Consider the following 6,884-nt stretch of genomic DNA (forward strand, 5'->3'; position numbering starts at 1 on the left):
TAAGAAGCAAGAAACATACTATAAAGAAGATACCGGTTTGTAAACTTCCAACGGAGAAAGGAGATGATCTCTTACTCTTTTTCTGCCACCTGCAAATACATGAGTCACTGTCTTACAGATCTTCAGGGCTCAGATAGTTATAGAACTTGATCTTTCAAATAAGGGAGTTCGAAAGTCATAAAACTGACCTTGTTGGATTGAACCAAATTACAATACTTGGACGTTAGAGTTTGGATTTAACATAGACAAGCTCTTCCAAAATCTTAATAGTTTTGACGTCAGAAAACTCTTTAAGATACCAAATATTTAGAGACCAAAGATCGTTAAAGCAACATGCTTAACACAAATTTGATGATTTGTATTCTCACTGATGAGTCCAGGAAGTTTAAACCGACATGAAGAAATACCGATACTCCTTTTTTATTTTTTTTTTTTAATTTTTTTTTCAACGTTTATTTATTTTGGGGACAGAGAGAGACGGAGCATGAACGGAGGAGGGGCAGAGAGAGAGGGAGACACAGAATCGGAAACAGGCTCCAGGCTCTGAGCCATCAGCCCAGAGCCTGACGCGGGGCTCGAACTCACTCACGGACCGCGAGATCGTGACCTGGCTGAAGTCGGACGCTTAACCGACTGCGCCACCCAGGCGCCCCCGGATACTCCTTTTTTAAAGCTTCTACACAATGCACAACCATTTTGTCAGTATTCAGTCAGTCCTTGTGAATTAAGCTGTGCCTGACATGTGACAGGAAGTACACAAATGGTGATTCACATTATTATTATTCGGCAGCTTCCCTAAGGCCTATTTTAAGAAAACAAACATGGGGCGCCTGGGTGGCGCAGTCGGTTAAGCGTCCGACTTCAGCCAGGTCACGATCTCGCGGTCCGTGAGTTCGAGCCCCGCGTCGGGCTCTGGGCTGATGGCTCAGAGCCTGGAACCTGTTTCCGATTCTGTGTCTCCCTCTCTCTCTCTGCCCCTCCCCCGTTCATACTCTGTCTCTCTCTGTCCCAAAAATAAATAAACGTTGAAAAAAAAAAAAAAAAAAAAAAAAAAAAGAAAACAAACATGATTGCCATGAATAGAAAAAAAATAAAATTTCCTCTATCCAAGCACCTCAATACTTCTCTACTCCCTACAAATACTATTTACAAGTCTTTTGTATTAAATACTTTCTATTGAAATCACACTGACAATGCGACGCTAGGCACCAGTGTGGTAAAACTGGTGTGATCTGAATGGTGTATCAGTCAAAGGAACAATGCTAGGAACCTCCTCCAAGCAGCCACATTAGTCATTAAACCGGCTAAAGCATTTTTCAGTCATCCTGAGTCATTCAGGCCGTTGGTAGACTTGCTTCTACCTAGAGGTTTCTATTCATCGACCAGGCTGCGCTTGCTGGGAATGTGAGAGGTATGGCTAGTTGTGTTATATTGTGTTGATAGTATTTTGTGTGATTTGTTCCATATCTCCAGTGGTCTGAGGAGAGATTATGTTTCCAGCCTTCTAGTACACATAAGATGACATGAAATAAATTGTTGATTCTATTGCACTGTCAGCATGGGGCTACAGATCCACAATCTGACTTCTGAAGGTTGAGGTTATGCACTAGCTTGCTCTAGAGAAACCCTATACAGGCCCAAAGATCTCTAAAGGTGATATAAAGCTTACAGCTCCAAAAGAATGTTTCTATGCTGCAATGTGATCTATAATGATGTATGCAGCAGACCAAGAACTAGAAAATGAGATCCAGGTGGTAATTTAAATTTTAGGAAGAGCTGGAGACAGAGTGACGAATAATTGTCAAACTTGTTCATTTGAAATGCAAGCCATATTCCCCCATTGGTTGATATTTCTGCTTTTAATTAAAAGAGGCATGAGATGAAAATGCAATTAGGACGTATAATAGACAGACAGACAAATGAAATAGACTAGAAAACATAGAAATAGAAATATTCATGGGATTTTAGGTTGTAATAAAGTTGCCCACTCAGATCAGTGGAGCAAAGTTGGATCATTTTAATAAATGCCATTGGAGCAGATAGGTAACTATTCGGGAAAAAGACGAAGTTGAGTCTTTTGTACTATATACATCCAGAAAATAAATACAAAATTATATCAATAAAAATTTTAATTTAAAAAGGGAAAACACTGAAGTACTAGAAAAAAGCACGGCTTCATTTTTTTTTTTTTTTTCAACGTTTTATTTATTTTTGGGACAGAGAGAGACAGAGCATGACGGGGGAGGGGCAGAGAGAGAGGGAGACACAGAATCGGAAACAGGCTCCAGGCTCTGAGCCATCAGCCTAGAGCCCGACGCGGGGCTCGAACTCACGGACCGCGAGATCGTGACCTGGCTGAAGTCGGACGCTTAACCGACTGCGCCACCCAGGCGCCCCTATTTTTTATAAACCTGGATTGGAAAAAAGCTTTCTATGATCCAAACTCCAGATGCCATAAAGGAAGACTGGGAACTTTTGTTATGTAAAAATAAGAAATATATCACTATGACAAAAATAAAACAATATGGTGATTTGACAATTGTATACATTACACAATAAACATAGTTACCATATGAAATTATTACGATATTATTGACTCTGGTCCCTATGCTATACTTTTTATCCCTTGACTTATTTATTTTATAAATAAAGAAAAATTCTACTTTTTAAATTTGTATCTCTTAATCCCCTTTACCTTTTTTGTATAGCTGCTCACTTTCCTTCCCTCTGGCAACTACCACTTTGTTCTCTGAATTTAGGAGTTGGTTTCTGTCTGTTTATTTGTTTCGTTTTTTAGATTCCACGTATAAATGAAATCATAGTTTTTTTCTTTCAATGTATGGCTTATATCATTTAGCATAAGACCCTCTAGGTCCATCCATGTTATCACAAATGGCAAGATTTCATTCTTTTTGTAAATTTTTTTTAATGTTTATTTATTTTTGAGAGACAGAGAGAGACAGACTGTGAACGGGGAAGGGGAAGAGAGAGAGGGAGATGCAGAATCCGAAGCAGGCTCCAGGCTGTCAGCACAGAGCCCAGCGTGGGGCTGGAACTCACAAACTGTGAGATCATGACCTGTGCCGAAGTCAGACACTTAACGAACTGAGCCACCCAGGCGCCCCAAGATTTCATTTTTTTTTATGGCTGAGTAATATCCTGTTGTGTATGTGTGTGTGTGTACATGTATCACATTTTTTTTATCCATCCATCTATCAGTGGACACTTAGGTGGCTTCCATAGCTTGGCCACTGTAAATAATTTGGTAATAAACATTAGGCTGCATATATCCTTCCAAGTTTGTATTTTTATTTTCTTTGGATAAGTACCCAGAAGTGTTGGACACCTGAAACTAATATAATATTGTATGTCAACCATAACTTCAATTAAAATAAAATAAAACAAAATAAAACAAAACAAAATATCTTTATAAGCAAAGTCAAATGCCAAATACCAAATTAGGGAAAATTATCTATGGCTCATATTAAATAAAATAGTTAATCTTCATGGTATATAAAAAGCTACTAGAGGGGCGCCTGGGTGGCGCAGTCGGTTAAGCATCCGACTTCAGCCAGGTCACGATCTCGCTGTCCGTGAGTTCGAGCCCCGCGTCGGGCTCTGGGCTGATGGCTCAGAGCCTGGAGCCTGTTTCCGATTCTGTGTCTCCCTCTCTCTCTGCCCCTCCCCCATTCATGCTCTGTCTCTCTCTGTCCCAAAAATAAATAAACGTTGAAAAAAAAAAAAAAATTAAAAAAAAAAAAAAAGCTACTAGAAATTGAGATGAAATAGACCAATACCCTACAGAAAAAAAATGAGCAAGCGATATAAAGACAGTTCATAGATAAAGAAATATGACAGGCATTAAAATATAAGCAGAAGGCAAACTCCACTCATAATAAGAGATACGTGAACTGAAACCAGCTGTATTTTCTCACCTCTCAGATTGGAAGAAAATAAAAAAAGTTGTTAACATGGTCTGTTGATGAGGCCGTGGGGGAGGGAGACACTGTTACACATGTTTGGGAAGTGCAGACCAGTACAACCTTTAGGAGGTAAACTTGACAATAGTTTCAAACTTACAGATGCATTTACTCTTGAACCCAGAAATGCTGCTTCTGGGAATCTAGCCTGCAGACATATTGCACAACTCAAATGACTCAATAATAATATCACACTGTGATATTGCTTATAATAACAAAATACTGGAAACAAGCCAATATAGACCATGATGCATCTCAAAATTGGAATGTTATGCAGTTGTAAAAGAAGAGCCGGGTATCTTTGTACATAGAGTGGCAGAGATTCGGAATACATTGTTAAGTGAAAAAGCAAGGTCCACATCAGGTAGCATGCTACCTTTGGTACACGAAAACGAGAAGAATATCATATTAACAGATGCATAAGAATATTCTAGAACTAATAAAAATCCTGGGGAAAGGAGAGAGATTAGGAAGACTAATGGTGGGAACAGGAGATATAGTACTGGTTTAAAAATAAAGAGAAAAACCATAAGGTTTAGGAATTTTGGAGAGTGCACACAAGAAACAACAAATGTTGGTGATGATGCAAAGAAAGGCAAACCCTCTTACACTCTTGGTGAGAAGGCAAACTGGTGCCGTCACTCTGGAAAATAGTATGGAGGTTCCACAAAAAGTTAAAAATAGAACTACCTTATGATCCAGCAATTGCACTACTAGGTATTTACTCAAAGGACACAAAAATATTGGTTTGAAGGGGCACATGAACCCTGATATTTATGGCAACACTATCAACAATAGCCAGATTATAGGAAGAGCCCAAATGTCCATAGACTGATGAATGGATAAAGAAGATAAGGTATAAGGATGCCTGGGTGGCTCAGTTGGTTAAGCGTCCAACTTCAGTTCAGGTCACGATCTCCTAGTTCATGGGTTCGGGACCTCATCAAGTTCTGTGCTAACAGCTCAGGGCCTGGAGCCTGCTTTGGATTCTGTGTCTTCCTCTCTCTCTGCCCCTCCCCCTGCTCATGCTATGTCTCTCTTTGTCTCAAAAATGAATAAACGTTATAAAATTTTTAAAAATATGATATATATATTTTAAATATATATTGAAATATATATAATAATATATACTTAATATTAAATTACATATAATTATATATATGTGGCATATACATATATATATTATTATTTTTTTTTTTAATTTTTTTTTTTCAACGTTTATTTATTTTTGGGACAGAGAGAGAGCATGAACGGGGGAGGGGCAGAGAGAGAGGGAGACACAGAATCGGAAACAGGCTCCAGGCTCTGAGCCATCAGTCCAGAGCCCGACGCGGGGCTCGAACCCACGGACCGCGAGATCGTGACCTGGCTGAAGTCGGACGCTTAACCGACTGCGCCACCCAGGCGCCCCAATATATATATTATTTTTTAATCAGCATAATGAACAAGACTTTCATGTCTAGTATTGTCCACTCTGGGGCCAGAAGTCTTGATGCTAAGAGAGAAGTAGGGAACGTCCCATGTAGATACCAATGTCTGGAAGCCACATGCATGGTGAGTACTGGTGGATGGTGGCTGCATGGGTTCAAATCTAGACTTCACCACTTAATTGCTGGGTGAGGCTGAGCATTGCATTTCAGAGAATAGAATGATCAAGAACAGTACAATGTATCAATTAGTGAAAGGATGTTTTACTTTAATGAAAAAGAAAATGTACTGCATTTTAACAGCAAAAGAGAAACAATGACACTTTTCACATGGGGGTGGGGACTAAAGGTAGACAATAAAAAATAGTGGCTCTAGACATAATCCACTGATTTGTACACGTGGAAACAATCTTGTTGGTCAAGGCATATTTGACTGAAAAAACAAACCACTAGAAAAATAGGAAGGCTGATGTGCCTGGATTCTAAAAGGTTTTTGTTTGTTTTGTTTTGTTTTGTTTTGTTTGCCGCTAGTGAAACCATATATAATGTCTGCCCCGTAAATCCATGTGAACTTAAAAACAACGGAGAGATTTAAAGAAAGAGTAGAATGAACATAAAATTGGGACGGAAGGTTATATTAAGAGGATTGAAGGGAGTAAAAAGTTTTGACTAAGAATTTTAAAAACAAGCACTAAATTCCGTGCATCTGGCTGCTGTGGATATTGAGGATGTAAAATTAGGTATATTGTATAGCTGGAGGTGCAGGTAATATGAGATAAAATGGTTAATACATTTTGAATTTGTCATCATTATTAATAATAATTGATGAAAATAGCTTATCCAAATTTTGAATTAAACCAAATTCAAATCAAAAAGTACTTATTAAATACCTATTTCATGAAATATAGAAGCTTAAGGGTTGTGGAGGAAGGTCACCAAATGACAAAATGTGGTCCCTCCTATCAGTGCACATGTAATCAAGACAGAGAGACAAACATTGGACAATTAGTAAGACAGCATGATGTGAAGGCTAGAGTTACAAGTATAAGCAAAGCACTTAGAAACACTTCAGAAGCAATTATATCATATATGGAATCAGACAAGACTTTACAGAGGATTTGGCAAATGAACTTGGCTTTGAGGAGTAATTGGAATCCCAATTAGCAGAAAAGCTAAAAAAGGAACTAACTACAAGGGTAAATAGAGTGGCAGAAACATGACATGTAAGAAATAAGGACAGGAAATCGGGGAACAAGTTGAGACTAGGTCACTAAGGGTCATACATGGATTCTAAGAAGTTTAGACATAATTCCAGGATAAACACAGAGATGTTGAACTTTATTGAGAAGAGGCATGAAAAGCTTTAAATTTCTGTCATTAGTGTAAAGATGAACTTGTTGATCAGCATGGAATCCATTAATGACCCAGGCTAGGCTAGGAATCCATTAATGACCCATTTCCAGTGGAAATGAAAATG

This window comes from Leopardus geoffroyi, chromosome A1, assembly GCF_018350155.1.
Source record: "Leopardus geoffroyi isolate Oge1 chromosome A1, O.geoffroyi_Oge1_pat1.0, whole genome shotgun sequence".
NCBI classification, from domain to species: Eukaryota; Metazoa; Chordata; class Mammalia; order Carnivora; family Felidae; genus Leopardus; species Leopardus geoffroyi.